The sequence below is a fragment of the Leptonychotes weddellii genome, chromosome 3 (assembly GCF_054177405.1).
Source record: "Leptonychotes weddellii isolate Sample4059 chromosome 3, ASM5417740v2, whole genome shotgun sequence".
NCBI classification, from domain to species: domain Eukaryota; kingdom Metazoa; phylum Chordata; class Mammalia; order Carnivora; family Phocidae; genus Leptonychotes; species Leptonychotes weddellii.
In genome coordinates, this window is record NC_138371.1 from 109,741,418 (window position 1) to 109,759,991 (window position 18,574).

The 18,574-nt window shown below is 39.1% G+C and overlaps 1 protein-coding gene across 2 annotated transcripts in view; it reads left to right on the forward strand.

Annotated features, from left to right (window-relative positions):
• MTUS2 (microtubule associated scaffold protein 2) overlaps nt 1-18,574 on the forward strand; it is a 505,832-nt gene that overhangs the window by 12,412 nt on the left and 474,846 nt on the right. The gene's annotated exons all lie outside the window — the stretch shown is intronic.

Sequence of the window (18,574 nt, forward strand, 5' to 3'; positions counted from 1 at the left end):
TGCAATTCATATCTAAATTCCAGCTGCCTTTTGGGCAGAAATTGACAAGCTGACCCTGAAATTTATATGGAAATGCAAGGGACTCAGAATAGCCAGAGCAATCCTAAAAAAGCAGAACAAAATTGAAGGACTTGCATTTCCTGGTTTCAAAAGTTACTACAAAGCTGCAGTGATAAAGATAATGTAGTACTGGCATAAATAGAGTCCTATGGATCCATGGTATAAAATTGAGAGTCTAGAAATAAACCCTTACATTTATGATCATTGATTATCAACAAGGGTGACAAGACAATTTAGTAGAAAAAGAATAGTCCTTTTAACAAATGGTGCTGGAATAGCTAGATATCCACATGCAAAAGAATGAAGTTGGACCCTACTTTGCGCTATATACAAAAATTAATCCAAAATGGATCATTGACCTTAAGGCAAGAGCTAAAACAAACAAACAAACAAAAACTCTTGGAAGAAAACAGGAGTAAATCTTCATGATCTTGGATTAGGCAATGGTTTCTTAGATAGGACATCAAAAGCATAAGTGATGAAAGAAAAAAATATATAAAATGGGCTTCATAAAAATTAAAAACTTTTGTGCTTTAGAGAATATCATCAAGAAAGAGAAAAGAAAACCCAAAGAACGGGAGAAAATTTTTGCAAATCATGCCTCACATAAGAAACTTATATTCAAAATATATAAAGAATATATAAAGAACTAAAGAATTGAGCAAAGGACTTGAGATGACATTTCTCCAAAGAAGTCTAATGGCCAAGGCATATGCAAAGGTAGTCAACATTATTGGTTATTAGGAAGATCGAAAACAAAAGTACAATGAGATACTGCTACACAATCACTAACATGGTTAACATAAAAAATGCAAATAATAACAAGTGTTGGTAAAGATACGGAGACATTGGTACCCTATACATTGCTGGTGGGACCATAAAATGGTGCAGCCACTTTGGAAAACAGTTGCTAGTTTCTCAAATTATCAACATAGAGTTACAAGATGACCCAGCAATTCCATGCCTAAGTTTATACCTAAGAGAATTGAAAATTTATATCTACATAGAAACGTGTATACCAGTATGTGCCTAATAGCTCCAAACTGGAAACAATTCCTAAACCCACTAACTGATGAATGGATAAACAAAATGTGCTGTATTCATATAATAGAATATTATCCATCCATAAAAAGGAATGAAATATTGATTCATTCAAAGTTTTAAACATTTTAACTGTGAGAAGACAGACCCAAAAGGCCACATATTGTGTGATTCCATTTATATCAACTGTCCATAATAGGCAGATTTATACAGAAAATAGATAGGTGGTTGCCAGGGTTCGTAGATGTCTGCTAATTGGGATGGGGTTTCTTTGGGGGTAATGAAAATGTTCTGGAATTTGATAGTGGCAGTAGTTAAACAACATTATGAATATTTAAAACTATTGAATTGTACCCTTTAAAATGGTGAATTTTATGGTAGGTGACTTACATGACAATGCTGTTATTTAAATATTATTCATCTTGATTCCTGAGTTTTTCGGTTCCCTTTAAATTTTGTGCCTGAGGGATGCCTGGGTGACTCCGTCAGTTAAGCATCAGCCCAGGTCATGATCCCAGGGTCCTGGGATTGAGTCCCACATAGGGCTCTTTGCTCAGTGTGGAGCCTGCATCTCCCTCTGCCCCCTCCCCACTCATGTGCTTGTTCTTGCTCTCTCTCTCTCTGACAAAATCTTAAAAAAACATAAATAAATTTTGTGCCTGAGGCAAGTGCTTGGCCTCCCCCTAGTCCTGGCCCTGTTTTTCTCTACTGGCCTTTGCCTCAGAATTCATAAGATAGCTATATTTGAGGATTACAGACCTTAGGAGTTACATGTGGAGAACCAACAGCTGATGGAGGAGAAGGAGAACTCCAGAGTTGACGGAACTCTGAAAGCAATATTCTCTGAGTTTGTAATGTAGGAACAAACTCTGTATATCCAGCAGGGCCATGCTATGTGACACTGCAGTGCAGTCTTGGATGTCTGTGCTCTGTAATCACTAGGAAAAGTTAGCATCATCTTAACAGATGTTATTAGTAAGGAAGAGAAAAGTTATACTTCATAGAGTAGCACCGTTCAATGGAAATATAATGTGAGCCACATATGTATTACGCTTTTCTAGTAGCCACATTAAGAAGACAAAAAGAAACATACTAATTTTAACACATTTTATTTAACCAAATATATCCAAAATATTATCATTTTAACACATTGAGATATTTTATATTCTTTTTGTCATACTGAATCTTCAAAGTCAAGTGTGTATTTTAAACTTACAGCACATCCAGTTCAGATTAGCCACATTCCAAGCATCCAGTAGAAACATGTGGCTAAGTGGCTATTGTACTGATGGTTATGGAGTTGTTTTTATAAAATCAGATTCAAGAGACACACTGTGGTGTCCTGGTTTTGAGTTGGATCCAGATTCAAATTCTGGCTTTGGCTCTAACACTGTATTCTTAAAACATTTGCTGATATCTATTCTCAAAAGTTATATAGTCCATATCTATGAGCAGACATGTAATAATGGAGACAAGTAAAGTCTTACTTTATTGTTCTAATTACTATAAGGCCCATGAGAGGAAGTGGTCAGTTCTACCTGGGTTGGGGCCGGTGGTGGTCAGGAAGAGCATCATAAAGAGGTAAAGTTTGAGCTCCATCCTGGAGCATGAGGTAGATGAAGGGCAAAAACAGAATCAGGGAGGCTTAAAATAGTACTGCCCAGGAAATTGCTTAGAAGGTTGCTTCAGCCAGAGCATGGGTATGAATGGGTGGCTGAAGGAGTGACGTGCTTAAAGTAGAGTCGGGGGCCATGTTTTTGGAGGGTACCTGTGAAGGAGTTTAGAATATATTACATATTAGGCAGGGGGCACCACTAAAGAACTCATAAGAAGGAAGTCACGAGGTGACATTTGTTCTTTGTCACTTTAGCATCCTGGGCTAGTCACTTGACCTTCAGACTGGCCCCTTAGTCACCTCTTTGGGAAACTGGGATACTGAAATCTCTTTAGAGAGTTGTTGTGAAGATTAGGTAAATGAACTAGCATATGTAATGTGTCTCATGGTCTAGCCCAGACTCTTGAATTGAGACACTGCTTCTCTGGTAGTTTCCATCTGTTACCCCAGCACTGGTTCTTCAGTGTGGCCGTGCTCCAGAGTACCCAGGGAAAGCGTTCCAAAAAAGTAAACTCTTAAAATTCAGGAATAAGCATCAGGGTAGTTCCCAAGAATCCCCGTGTTTAACAGATTCCTTCAGTGATGATTGTGCAGCCACCTGTTTCAGTTTTGTACGTGTGTGCAGGGTTCACTTTCCCAGTCCTTTCATTGTGATTGTTTTCGTATTTTGAATAAATGGATCGGATGGTTTATCTTAGTTAACGTTAATGTTATTTCATATGTTCTTCCATGGTTTTGGATGTGGTTTTGATCAAACATTCTCATTGCTGTGTAGTATTCCATTGTGCACTTTACTGTAATAAACACTTGGTTACATCAGTTATAAATTGAACACAATTGGTTTTTCCAAGAATACTGTTCTGACTCTAAACCAAATTTATAAGCAGCTGTCTGCTAATAGAGATGCACACCAATTCCTTGACTTTATGTCCTGTTGTTTGAAAACATTGTCTGTAGCTCAAAACCAAGATCAAATTGATGTGATTTCTGAATTTGAAAATTATGCTTTAGGGTTTTGTTTTTTTTGCTCACTCCAAAAACGAACCATTCTGTGTGGAGAAGGTATGGTTGCTTGCAATTTCTCTGTTCATTTTGTCCTTTTATATGAATTCAAAAAATATTTATTAATTTTACCTACCATTTTAACTAAATTTAGCTTTCCCTTTCTTTTTAAAACTTATTATTCAAGTACAATTAACAGTGTTATGTTAGTTTCAGGTGTACAATTTATTGATTCAACAATTCTATACATTTCTCGGTACTCATCAGGATGAATGTACTCCCCTTCATCTGTTTCACCCATCTGTTCACCTGCTTCCCCTCTGGCAACCACCAGTTTGTTCTCTGTATTTAAGAATCTGGTTTTTTTTTTTGTCTCTTTTTTAAATTTTTCATTTGTTTTGTTTCTTAAATTCCACACATGAATGAAATCATGTGGTATTTCTTTCTCTGATTGACTTATTTCACTTAGCATTATGCCATCTGGTTCCATCCATGTTGTTGCAAGTAGCAAGATTTTATTCTTTTTATGGCTGAGTAATCACTGTGTGTGTGTGTGTGTGTGTGTGTGTGTGTATGTACCACATCTTCTTTACCCATTCATCTATCAGTGGACCCTTGGGCTGCTTCCATATCTTGGCTATTGTAAATAATGCTGCAGTAAATATAGGGGTGCATATATCTTTTCAAATTAGTGTTCCCATTTTCTTTGGGTAAATATCCAGTAGTAGAGTTACAGGATCATATGGTAATTCTTCTTAAAAACTTTTGGCTGCATAATATTCCATTGTATATATATATATATATACACCACATCTTCTTTATCCATTCATCTGTCAATGGACATTTTGGCTCTTTCCATAGTTTGGCTATTGTGGACATTGCTGCTATAAACATCGGGGTGCACATACCCCTTCGGATCCCTACATTTGTATCTTTGGGGTAAATACCCAGTAGTGCAATTGCTGGATCATGTGGTAGCTCTATTTTCAACTTTTTGAGGAGCCTCCATACTGTTTTCCAGAGTGGCTGCACCAGCTTGCATTCCCACCAACAGTGCATGAGGATTCCTTTTTCTCCACATCCTCACCAACACGTTGTTTCTTGTGTTTTTGATTTCAGCCATTCTGACATGTGTGAGGTGATACCTCACTGAGGCTTTGATTTGCATTTCCCTGATGATTAAGCATCTTTACATGTCTGTTAGCCATCTGTATGTCTCTTTGGAAAAATGTCTATTCATGTCTTCTGCCCATTTTTTTTTTTTAAGATTTTATTTATTTATTTGACAGAGAGAGAGAGCAAGAGAGGGAACACAAGCGGGGGAGTGGGAGAGGGAGAAGCAGGCTCCTCACCCAGCAGGGAGCCCGATGCGGGGCTCGATCCCAGGACCCTGGGACCATGACCTGAGCCGAAGGCAGACGCCCAATGACTGAGCCACCCAGGTGCCCCTCTGCCCATTTTTTAATTGGATTATTTGTTTTTATTTGGTGTTGAATTATAAATATAGTCTTTTTATATAGGACTCCAAGGCGTTAGGTAACACCTGTTCCCCTTGTCTTTTATGTCAGCTTCCCTGTTTTGCCTGCTGATGTTCGGCAGACCCTGTTTTGATCTCAGTGGTAATTACCAGTGGCCTAGGGCTCCTCTCTATGAGGTTGACCAGTTGGTTCTTAGGCAGCCTCTAGCTCTTCAGAGTGGGTTTGCTTAGTTATTACCTGGTAGCTTCCACACATGCATGTATAGTCTTCACATACCTTAGCTAGCACTCCTTAACTATGTTCACACTCTTATTCCATCACTATATTAACATAATGTCATTTTCTAACTCTCTTTCACAATGGGTGGTGGAATTCCAACTGGTCTACTAATTCCAGGCTGTTATATTTGCAGTAGCTCTCTATGCTTGGCATACCTATTATAATAATAATGATTTCCGTTCTCTGCTACTATTAGTGCTATCATTTAGCTATTGCCGTCATTAACACATATACCTTCAACATTATAGTGGTCCACATTATATCGTAATATCTCTGTTTAAAAGGGAAAGTTGGTACTAGAACAGTGAAGAGTGCCTCTGAAGGTAGAATTTATGCATTTCTCCACATGCATTTCCTTCATGCATTTCCTCTCCTGGTCTTAATGTGTTCTGAAATTCTGATTGGATATGAACAAAACAATAGGTTGCACCTAACATGTGAACCAGGACTCTGCAGTCAGAATGCAGATTTTGACCCTATGTCCTTTCTTCAGATAATTAATTTTAAAAAATAGGGAATGTGAAATAGATAAATGGTACTAAAAAGAGTTCAAAAAGTTTATTTTGCAGTTGGCTGCTTGTTCTTGCAACAAAACAAAACAAAACAAAGCAGCTTATGTAGGGTGCTCATTTAATGGGTCTCCTGGTAAGAGGGAAATCATTTAAACCGTCTCTACTCCATCTCAGAAGAAAATACATTGCATAAAGAGATAAATTTTTGTATCTAGGTATTCACACGGCCTCTGTTCTGTTAGTCTGTAGTTCCAATAGTGTTGTGTATGCCTGCATTACGTCCATAGTGCTGGGGGTGGCTGTGATGGTGGTGGGCTGGCATGGGAGTGCTGGTTGTGGTAGCTCCTGAGATAGATGGGTTGCTGAATATGTTCGAAAGAAGTAAATTTTCCCTTCTTTCCATCTGGACTTGGACCTGTTTAATTTTCCCAGTGTGGTGTGATGCTCGCCACCACGTAAGTACTGCCTTAGTGAGTGGGCGGCCCGTCCGCTCTCCTCCCCCTGCCTCTTGCTCCTCACTTACTCTGACATGCTTTCCCTTTGGCCCTCCCTTCTTACAGATCTGCATTCTTACCATCACCTTTTGCCTTCCAGCCCTCAGCTGTCCTCTTTGCCACATTTGTACTCTTGGAAAAGGGTCTTAATGTTTCAAGGAGGAAGCGGAGAGGGAGTTGGCAGTAAATAGACTGGGTTGGAAAGAAGAATCGAGGAGGATACACTCAGGCCCCTCCAAATACCAGAGGCAATTCACTTGTTATCTTTTAGGTACCATGAAGATGTCAGGTTGTAATGGATACCGGCAATGCCCAAACCACTGAGGCTGCTTAGGAAATGACATGTGCTGAGCAATAGGTAGTTTTGAAGATTTAGTTGTTTTCCAGTCCTACCTTTTTTTTTTGGCTTGGGAAAATGATGAAATTATCAGGTTTTGAGGTAAACAATGGTTGGATATCACCAATTTTATATGACTCAGCCTAATAACAGCAGGCATCCTGTGGCATCTACTGCAGTAGAATCTGGGAGGAAAATTTGTGTTTTTCCTAACTTGCTGGACAAGTTAGGAAAGTAATTTTTGCTGTTTTTTTGAAATACAGTTTTATTATAGATTTAATCAATATTACTGTTGTTAATATTGTGGGACTCATGGGGTGCCTGCGTGGCTCAGTCAGTTGGGTGTCTGACTCTTGGTCTCAGCTTGGGTCTTGATCCAGGGTCGTGAGTTCGAGTCCTGCAGTAGGCTCTGTGCTGAGCATGGAGCCACTTAAAAAAATATTTTGGGACTCGTAGTTCCTCTTCTTCATTTTTTTTCTGAATAAGAAGAAAATAAGAAATAACAAAGTGTAAATTTGGTGTCATTTAAGAAAATTAGGAACTACTAAACACATAATTATTCATGCATCAGAGGTCTTCTTCCCCTGACAAGAGCCAAGTCTTAAATTCTTAAGATACTTCATTTATATGGTGTATTTAAGAATCAGTTTTCAGATCATTAATTTCTTGAGGGATTAAGAAAGAAAGAAAATTGAAGTCATGTATTCATTGAGGATTAATCTGAAAATAAGATGAAGTATCTCTGAAATCCGAGACACAGCCAATGGAAAAATGGTGAGTTCATGAAACAACTCCACTTATGAAGAGTTTGCGGTACAATTACTGCATAGATTTGAGCACTCCTGAACTAACTTTATTGTTTCAGGGAGAAGCAGTATTACCACGAAGTAACTGGTTATGCTTTCCTAAATCTGTCTCCTTTCTTCTAAGTTTTCCTCTGTCTTTTGCTTTTTAAGGTTTCCATACCTGGACTGTCAACTAGGGCAAATTGTCACCAATGGCAGTAAAACTCGTTTTCTGGGGGTCAAGGTGAGTTTATGTGGCTCTCTATTATTATTTCATTTGACTTGGGTTCCTGGCACTCAAAGGAAATAGCTGGTGGTAAATTTTTGGTAAATATTATCAATGAAAAAAGTCAATTAAAATGAATTCTGATATGGAAACTTACTTTAATTCTTCTTTTTAAAAAATATGAGAAATCTGGGGTGCCTGGGTGGCTCAGTCAGTTGAGCGTCTGACTGTTGATTTTGGCTCAGGTCATGATCTCAGGGTCATGAGATTGAGCCCTGTATCAAGTCTCTGTGCTCAGCATGGAGTCTGCTTGAGATTCTCTCTCTCCCTCTGTTCCTCCCCCTGCTCACACATGCTCTCTCTCTCTCTCCCAATAAATAAAATCGTTAAAAAAATGTGAGGAATCTATTCAGATATTGATGAAACTCAAGTTCAAGCAACATGGTTGTTAATGATGTTAAATTTGTGGAATGTGTCTATAATGGATATCTCTTTCCTAGCGGTAATTAATCTGGGACAACAGGTTATTGTTTTATTGTTAACATGTGTTTAGTAATATCAGTTAACAGAAATAGGACAAGAGGATGCAGTTGGTACTTAAGGGCTTGCTTTGAGGGGAGGATGTGCTTGATAGCTGAAATTATTGAGAGAGAGCCCAGATTGGTGTGGGGGGTAGTTAATGCAGTGCAAACAGAGTTTATGAAACCAAGAGCAGACGCTTTAGTGAACAGCCAAGACCACAGAAAGTTTAAAATGTTTGAGAGAAGCTTTTCCGAGGGCTGCTGCTGTCCCATATGGCATTTTGTGCAAATTAGACAAAGGCACCCCTTCCGTAGACATTTTACTTCCATCTGATGGAAAATCATCGAACTATACTGATTTTTAGAATAAGACACTTTCTTGCCATATGCTGGAAAACTATAATATAAATAATTAAATTACCCATCTTTAAACCCTCAATGTTGTAACAATGATGCACAGTGTTTGAAAGATCAGAGATGCTAATGATGTGATTGGTGCTCCCTTAAATGTGGTGGACTTGCATAGTGTACAACTTGAACAACTGCCGGGCTGGCTCTGCTTTGTTGGGATTCAATTCAGGGTAGACTCTAAGGAAAGGAAAGCTTGTTATTAAGTCTGATCATTGGGGACAGAGGAGAGGAACAACAGTGTGGGATATGGCTTTCACTGGACACTTGGGTGACATGGAAGAAACTTATCAGAGGGACAGTGGCTTCTGTAGTTTTGGAGGCCAGAAAGGGTAGTCTGAGCTTTCTAGGGGTAAAACTAGAAAAGGAAAACCTAAACTTGTATGTTTTAAATCAAATTTAGGATGAGTTCCTGTGATTTAGTGGTATAGAGTATGTACTTTCTGAGTCCCACCATTACTCAAGTGGGCTTTATTCTGTAGATTACCACTTCTGTGATGGTCGTGTTCTCAAAGACTATTTAAACTTGAGTGTTTTTTTTCCCCCTGGTTAAAGGGAGTTGCTTTCAAAATGTTGAGGGTGTTCAAAATGGTTGGTTCTTCCCTACTTAACAGATTTTTCTTACTTATTTTTATTTTTTTTTAAAAGATTTTATTTATTTGTCAGAGAGAGAGAGAGCATGCGAACAAGCAGGGGGAGCGGCAGAGGGAGAGGGAGAAGCAGGCTCCCCGCTGAGCTGGGAGCCCGATGTGGGGCTTGATCCCAGGACCCCGGGATCATGACCTGAGCCGAAGGCAGACGCTTAACCGGCTGAGTCACCCAGGTGCCCCTTTCACAGATTTTTAAATTAATCTTCTGATGAGACAAAAAGCTGTTAAGTTGGTGTTAATGGGTAGATATTGATTGGTAAATACAGGGTAAGGAGGATGCAGCGGTATTTTAGGGTGAGAGATGGGGCTGCAGGTCGAGAAGGTGACTGATAACTTATGTGTTATTGAGGACAAGAAGAACAGATACGGGAAAAAACTTAATGCGGTGTGGATAGATGGTAATGGCTGTAGAAGTGGTCAGAATGGTGGTGGCAGCTGCGGGGGCTCTGGTGGAGGGATGGCGGCAGCCGCCATGATGTTGACTCCTCTGAGGGAGGAAATGGAAGGTGGAGAAGATGCAGGTCATGGAAACAAAATATGTGGCCTGAGAAGAAGCTTTTGCTTCCTCGGTGCTGTTGACAGAATTGATTGGAGGGCAATTCAAGGAGCTCCTTCTTGTGGAATGCCAAGCTAGTTTTCTTATTGTATCATCTACCCATCCCTTCTTCCCCCAAAGGATACCACTTACATTAAGAATAACGATAAACAGACCTCAGAGAGTCATTATAATTCCAGTGAACATTGATGTTTATTTCCCATACCCCTGCTCACGGCCCACCTTTCTTTCCTGTGTGTGTGTGTGTGTGTGTGGTGGGGGTTTGATACTCTGAATACAGTAGAGAAACACATGATCCATTCAGAGAACCATGTAGGTGATTTAGGGGAAGATGCCCTGATACTATTTACATCTGAAACCTTTCTTCCCCACCCCTGTCACACATACACGATCCATGTTTTGAAGAAAGATATGTGGATTTTTTTTTTTTTTTAATGAGTGGAGGGAGCAGAAGGAAAATGGGTAAGTGGATAGAAGGAGGCTTTTAAGAACCAGTACCCTCCTCCCCCAGGTAATTGCTTAGATGTCTGTTTTGCTTTGTGGATATTAGGTCTGATTTTTTTCTTTGCCTTTGGAATACCAAGGAAAGAGTGAGAGTAGGAAGATGTTTTGGGGCCTAGCACTTGGCACCTGTGATATTAAGCTAATAAGTTTGTAGTTCCATTTTCCTTACCTTTCATTAGGGAGAATGGTATTTGCTGTTAGAAAATGCTGAGGAAGTCTTTATGTAAAAACTAGCCTGACAAATGTTAAAATGACACAGAATCATGTCTTTAACAACAATGCATCATTCTCATTGTCATTAATCTCCATAATTTTTGGATTAAAGCAGTTTATCACTACATGATCCAAATAATTATCTTGATTATTTTAAATCAGAGACTCTTTATGTTGATTATCTAAAGATTTACACACTCTGCTGTAAGAGAGATTTAGACGTAAAGAGTAGCTTTTTAAAAAAGGGATGTTAGCAGGTCCTCATGTGATGGAGGTTGTTTTATTAGGTGTCTAGCGCCATGTGCTTAATGTCTGCTTAATGGAGTGGAATCATTTGACAGTGTTTAAATGCTAATAATATGTGACACATAGTGAGCGGTCACTTGCTCTGGTGCTGTGTGGAGCCCAGCACACTCGTTTTTCTCGGTTTCTCCTTAAACACCCTGTGAGGATGCCATCGCCGTCATTTTCCAGCTGGGGCGTGCAGCCAGCCATGCCCTTCACCATGATGTTTGCTGCACTACCTCTCTGGACGCTTGACGAGATCCAGTAGACTTGGTTTTCCCTTTCTCAGACCAGCCTGTCTCAGCCCTCATAATATGAAGCCTGATAGCTTCATACACAGAATTGCTTTGAAACTGAGCAAACAGTTCTATCATTAGAGGGCACCAGCTGAACAAGGCCAGCGGAATCCTAAAAATAAATTTGCACCACATAATGAGATGGGAGGGAATTGTCGGTTACAATTTGTTTCCCAGAGACCTTAGAGATTTTTAAAGAATATGTTGGGGCTTTTTTCCCCCGCTGCCAAAGAAGGTCCTGTGATTCTAAAATATCGAAATGTCAAATAGGACTGAAATATCCTCAGATTTTTGAGGATGTGAAGAAACTCAGCAGTGTGTGTGTCTTATTTTCTGCTTTAGCATTATTTTGAGGAATAGATTAGAAGCCCCAGGGTCTTAGAGTCCATTATTTCAGGGAAGGTGAGGTTAATATTTTTTTCCATATTTATCTTTTCCTTAGAAAACACAGGAGAAGAGGAGGCCAGACACATTTTAATATTTAAATCCATAGATCCAGAGCCCAGAATTTTAGGAAATTGGTTGTTGGGGCGAGGAGAGGCAGAGTCAGCAAATGTCACGTGGTTGATCCTGTTAAGATGATAGAAACTATGTAGGTTTCTTTGTTGTCTGTTATATGTGCAGAAGACTGCACATTTTTCCATGCACTGCTTGCTTCTACTGTTAGATACATACTGCTGTCTGGCTCTCTAGCTAGGAGTTAAAGCTGTGTTCTGTTGGAGGCAAGGCCAGATTTTATTAAACTAGGTCATCAGGGCACACACACACTGGGGCCTGGATCACACTAGCACTGTGTCATCTTTGGTAATTAAATGGGTAAGCACGCCAGTAGGCAAACGAAATGGCTTCCCTCCTGCTATTCGAGGCAGATAGCAGGGAGCTGGGTAATACTGGAACACGTGTCCAGTTAATGATGAATTATAATGGGGATCCTGGAAGAGTTCCTGTGATACTCCCTTTATGTCAGATGGGTTCATTGTATTTAAAATCATCACAGAAATTACAGAAGAATTAAAAATGGTTGGGTTATTCAAATGTTTTATGAGTTACTTCTAGTACATTTTAGTACAATGTGGATTCCTCCCACCCCTTTCCTCTTGGAAACGCTGAGAACCCGAGCTGACATCAGCCATTTGGCAGGGGTTTCCTGGGGCAGCAGCTTGGGACCTTGTGTAGAGAGATCAGCTGGAGATCCATTCCTTGTTCTTCTTCTGAGGGTTGAGTTTGGTTCTGTCTAATGATAGGAGAATGAATTAAGTGACTTTTTAAAAAATGGCTTTTTACGATTCGCCTTTGCCTGAAAAGGATTTTGCATTTGACTTTTCATCATATTTTTATAGTTATTATTCATTGCACTTAGCATCCTGATCTTTTAAAATGCTGTGTGTGTGTGTATGTGTGTGTGTGTATGTGTGTGTAGTGTTCAGCTGCTAGGATGAGGATACTCCCCTTAGATGCCAGGATAGGCAGAATTGCCTTTTCAGAAGTGGTTGTGGACCTGCATAGGTTGGGGAGCAGCCTCGGCCTCTGGGTGGCAGGGGGAGCAGGGGTCTCCAGCATTTTCTGATCTTGCTCCTGTAGGCCCTGCTCATCACTGGAATGTAAACTCCACGAGGGCTGGCATTTGTCTATTCACTCCTGTTTTCCTGGTACATCCACCACTGAACGTCTGACACATGCTGGACGTTCGGTGAATGTTTGTACAGTGAGTAAGGCAGCCTAGAAGCTGGCAGCTCTGGGAAGTGGAATTCTTTTTCTTCCATCTCAATAGGAGATGCACATAGTCCTCTTATTCTTTCTGCAGCAGAGACCTAGTGAGAGATCAAGGCAAGATTTAAGCTTCACTTAAACTGGAGAGAAGCAATCCTTTATTCATGGCATAGAACTTACTCGGTGCCAAGTACTGGCTTTGCAAGAGGGTCCCTGATAAGTTGGATTCCTCATTATGCTTTTTTATATATAGCCAGCTTGTTATGTTTGTCACTTGGAACTAGACAGGTCACGGGCAAGCTGTGATGAAGGATGCTGTGGAATTTGGTGACACTCTGGGTCGTATCTTCGCATTTTAGAGTATGTGACCTGACTTGCATTACAGTTTCCTTCCCTTACAATGGGCTAGCACCTGTCCTGTAGTTCTGGAAGGATCCAGTGAAGTAACAAGGGAGAGTGCCCAATAATGTTACAGTGCTGGGCACAAAGGAAATGTTGCGTTCCCTTCCAAGTAAGACCGTATTTAAAAGTCTCCTTTGAGAAGCTGACATTTCTAGACTTGCTAAACTTACATTTAAAAAAAAAATACATAGTTTTTCCCCAGCTCCTTTCTCAAAATAGGACATATTAAAGAGTCCTATACAGGAGTATGGCTGTTCAAGTTACGATTTGTCACCAAGGAGCCTGTTTATGCATTTACATAACTGTGCTGATCTGAACTAGTTTGTTAATGAAACAACATTCTTAAGTGTGGAAGCCTGTGGAAGCCACGTGAGAGCAGACCATGGGGAAATCTAAACTAAGTTTTGAGGTCTACCAATCCAGGGCATCTTTCTTCTCAGAGTTTAATTTAGAGGAATAGTGATTTTCTGTAATAACTAAAATGCACGAAAGAATTAGATTGGAAACACTTGGCCAGTTGCAAATTCTAAGATGTATTTCAGTTCACGGGAACATTTTAATGTCAACCAAAATGCAAGGATATACTTCTGAGTCCCTCCAGTCAAAAGCTGTATGTGTCCTTTCAATATTTTAGTTCTGTTCTTTTTTTTTCTCTTTAAAAGAAATTAAATTATCTGGGCAGGTTCATCCCCACAGACTATTATAAATGTGCAAATAATATGCCACTTATGGTGGATTTTTAATAGACTGCTTGTCAGAAGAACTCATGTTTTCTTCCGCTTCATGTAGAAGCAGTTCTTGTTACGCATTCGGAAAACAAAGCAGTCTTTCATTTATTAAGAAAATGCACACTTAAAAAAACCAATGAATTTTAATAGGAAAAGGGTATTAGGACTCATCATCTTCCTAAAAGGCAGACATAACAGAAATGGTAGTCTGTGGAGCTCCTAGCTCTGTAGCACTTCATCAGTGCCTTGCGTAGTATGCATCCCTCTACCCCATACTGTAATTATTTACAAATATGTGATTTCCTTACTGGACACTATGCTTCTTCACTGGCGTGATCCATGTGTCATTCACTCCAGTGTTATTTGACACAATGCCTTGCACATAATGGGCCTTAGTAAATATTCAGTGGATAAAAACATCTGAGCAAAGCACAGAGGGCTGGATTCATTGTTTGTGGTTCTCATCATTTAAGATGGGAATGGTGTGGAAGAGTTGACGTCCTTAAGATCCTGGGTGAGCCACTGCAGTGGCCTGTATTTAGGAGGGTGAGAGAAATCTGCTAGCAACTCAACCTAAGGTAACTTTCTTGAGAAAGTGGGGATATGTTGAAGTAGGCATGAACAGGTTGGAGTTTCTGTAAATAGAGTCAATATCATTTGAATTTTTTGATGGTGTTTTCATTTTCCTTGTTGGATCTAGTGCAAAAGAGAAGGTGGGGATGAGTGTGGAATCTACAGTTTTGCCTCTCAGAGGGAAGAGACAGGGACATGGGACCTGGGAGCCCTGAGAGGGAAGAAGGACAGTGACCGGTCCAAGAGAAAAGGCAAAAGGACCCACTGTCAGGAAGGAGTCAGGAGATGGACTCAGTAGGATATCAGGCCTACGGTAGATTCTAGAAGACCTTAAAAATAACTTTTGAGACTTTTAAGACTTCTTTTGATTTTGTCACCATCTTCCTTGTTTGTTATTTGTACTGTGTCTTCTGTCTTGTTATTGCTCTGGCAAATGCTAGGGAATCAGTAAGGAGTTGGGAGGGTGGTTTTGCAGGGCAGGCCTCGTTTCTGCGCCATCTGAGAAAACCAGGAAGCTTCCCTGAAGATCAATGCCACTTTGGAGTTACACTTTCTAATGCCAGCTGGGCCCCGTATCACTCCAGCATCTAGGTGTCCACTGTCTGCAAAGCTCAGCCTTGGGAGGAGAGCAGGAGTGAGAAGTACAGGCCGGCCTTCTCCCATGGCAGATGCTGGCATTTACTCACCTGGGCCTTCTGCCTTGGCGGGGCTTAGCCCTCACATAATTTGACCACCCCATATATGACCTACAGGGGAACGCTCAGAATCCTCAGCAGAAATGCAGGGCCCTTTGCACACTCCAGATTTTATCTACCTTTCCTGCTACCTGTTTTTGTAGTTCAGGCGTATAAGTATTTATCGAATGTCTGCTTTGTGATACTTACTATGCTAGATACTGAAAATAGAAAAGAAATAAAATTCGGTTTCCATTTTCTAAGAATTTAAATCTGGTGGGATAGACCAGTATGTAAACAATGGTTTAAAGCAATGTTACAGGGGAAGCATGGAGGTGGGACTCACAGGTCACCTCTTCTCCATTCTTCCTAAGCCTCTTGCAGTTACTATGTTTGGGGATCAATCAGTATTGATTTGATATTGGTGTTTTATATCTATACTACTGTATGACAACAGTTGCTGTACTGAAAAATAATTTTAGCTGCTGTAAGAGCTATAAGAGTCAAAAGAAATGAATTCGACACAGTGGTTGGTATTTAGTGTGGCAGGACAAGAGACTAATACAGTTGACCCTTGAACATGTGGGGGTTAGGGATGCTGATCCCCCTGTGCAGTTGAAAATCCATGTGTAACTTTTGATTTCCCCAAACTTAACTACTAATAGCCTGCTGCTGACCAGAAGTTTTACCAATAACATAAACAGTTGATTAACTTGTATTTTGTGTGTTATATGTATTATATACTGTATTCTTACAATAAAATAAGCTAGGGAAAAGAAAATGTTATTGAAGAAATCATAAGGAAAATACATTTGCAGTCCTGTGCTGTAAAAAAAAAAATCCACATATAATTAACCTATTCAGACCCATTTTGTTCAAGGGTCAACTATATTTTGGAAATATTTTCAATAAAAGGGGGTGTGATTGTTGAGTTTAAAGAAAATTGAGTAGAAGAGTATCCCAGTAAGCTTTGCATTAATTATCATTGAGAATATTCTAACCCTTTTTTCTCCATCAATCTCTCTGCTATTGATAAAAGAATATTTTTGGCCTGAATGGTCTAGATCTCAATGGGGATACTTTTGCTGTCTCTCTCAGGGGACACTTGGCAACGTCTTGAGACACATTTGGTTGTCACAACTGGGAGTACTATTGGCATCTAGTGGGTAGAAGCCAGGGATTCTATAACACAAAGGACAGTCTCCCACAAAGGATTTTCTGACCAAAAATATCAGTTGTGCCAAAGTGGCAAAATTCTGGTCTGAATGAATGGCCTATTTTGCTCATGTTCACTAGAGAATTTTACAAGACCCCACATCAAGTGTGCCCATAAAGATATTTAAAAAGATGATTTTGAACAAAAGGGGGAGTTGGAGGGCTACATTGCATATAGGATGATTAGTAGTGATTTTTCACTGGTGATCTCTTTTATTTTATTTTGGCTTTTCCTACATCTTTTTTTTTTTTTAAATAAGCTTTCTTAAAATTGAAGCATGATTGACATAATATTTTATGAGTTTCAGGTGTACACCATGGTGATTTGATATTTGTATACATTGCAAATGTATAAGTCTAGTTACCTGATAAGTCTAGTTACCACTGTCACTCTACAAAGTCAACACATTTATTAACTATATCCTCCATGCTGTACATTAATCTCCATGACTTATTTATTTTATAACTGGAAGTTTGTGCTTCTTGATCTCTTTCACTTATTTTGTATCCCCCACTAACCTCCCTCCCCTCTGGCAACCACCAGTCTGTTCCCTGTATCTAGGGGTCTATTTTGTTTTGTTTTTTATATATAAAAATTCATTTATATAAATGAAATCGTATGGTATTTGTCTTTCTCTGACTGACCTATTTCACTTAGTATAATATCCTCAAGGTCCATCCATGTTGCAAATGGCAAGATTTCATTCTTTTTATGGCTGCATAGTGTTCCATTGTGTGTGTGTGTGTGTGTGTGTGTTTATACACACCACACCTTCTTTATCCATTCATCTACTGATGGACATTTGGGTTGTCTCCAAATCTTGGCTTTAGTAAATAACACTGCAGTGAGCATAAGGGAGCATATATCTTTTTGAATTAGTGTTTTCATTTTCCTTGGAAAATGAAACACCCAGTAATGGTGTTGCTGGATCATGTGGCAGTTATATTTTTAATTTTTTGAGGAACCTCCACACTGTTTTCCATAATAGCTGCATCAATTTACATTTTTTGGTAAATATTAAATATTTACAATATAACTATTAAACAACACACTACTGCACAAGCAGTGGGCCAAATGAGAAATCAAACAGCAAATCAAAATATGTCTCAAAACAAAAGAAAAAGAAAATACAAATTCCAAAATCTATGGGATGCAGCAAAAGTGGATGTTAGAGTGAAATTTATGCTATAAATGCTTGTATTAAGAAAAAAGTTCAAATAAACAATATTACACCACATGGGATAGAAAAAGAGGAAACTTAGCCGAAATTTAGTAGAGGATGGAAATAACAAAGAAAAATCAGACATATATAAAATAGAGACCAGAATAAACAGTAACACAACATTGAAAGCCATGACCAGTTTTTTTTTTAAATGGCAATGTTTTAACTACATTGATTAAGAAAAAAAGAGAGAAGACTCAAAAACCAAAATGAGAAATGGAAGACAAAACAATATAACAGGTTACAACAGAAATACATAGTGATAACTGATTACTATAAACAATTATATACTAACAAATCAGATGACTTAGGAAAAAACCCACGTATTTCCTAAAAACACAAAAGTTACCATGATTGCATCATGAATCTTGAATCCAAGAAAGAGGAAATCTTCTTAGACCAGTAATAAGAATGAAAGTTGAGTTAGGAATAAAAAATCTCCCAGCATGGAAAAGCACAAGAGCACATGGTTTCATTGGTGAATTCTGCCAAACATTAAAAAAAAATAATTAACAGTCTTTATCAAAATCTTACAAATAAGGGAATTGAGGGAACACATTCAAACTCATTCCATGAGGCCAGTACTACTCTGATACCAAAGCAGGATAAAAACAATACAAGAACAATAAAGTCTAGTTTGTCCGATATAAGTATTGCTACTTGGACTTTCTTTTGACATCCATTTGCATGTTAAATGTTTTTCTATGCCCTCACTTTCAATCTGCAGGTGTCTTTAGGTCTAAAATGAGTCTCTTGTAGGCAGCATGTAGGTGAGTCTTTTTTTTTT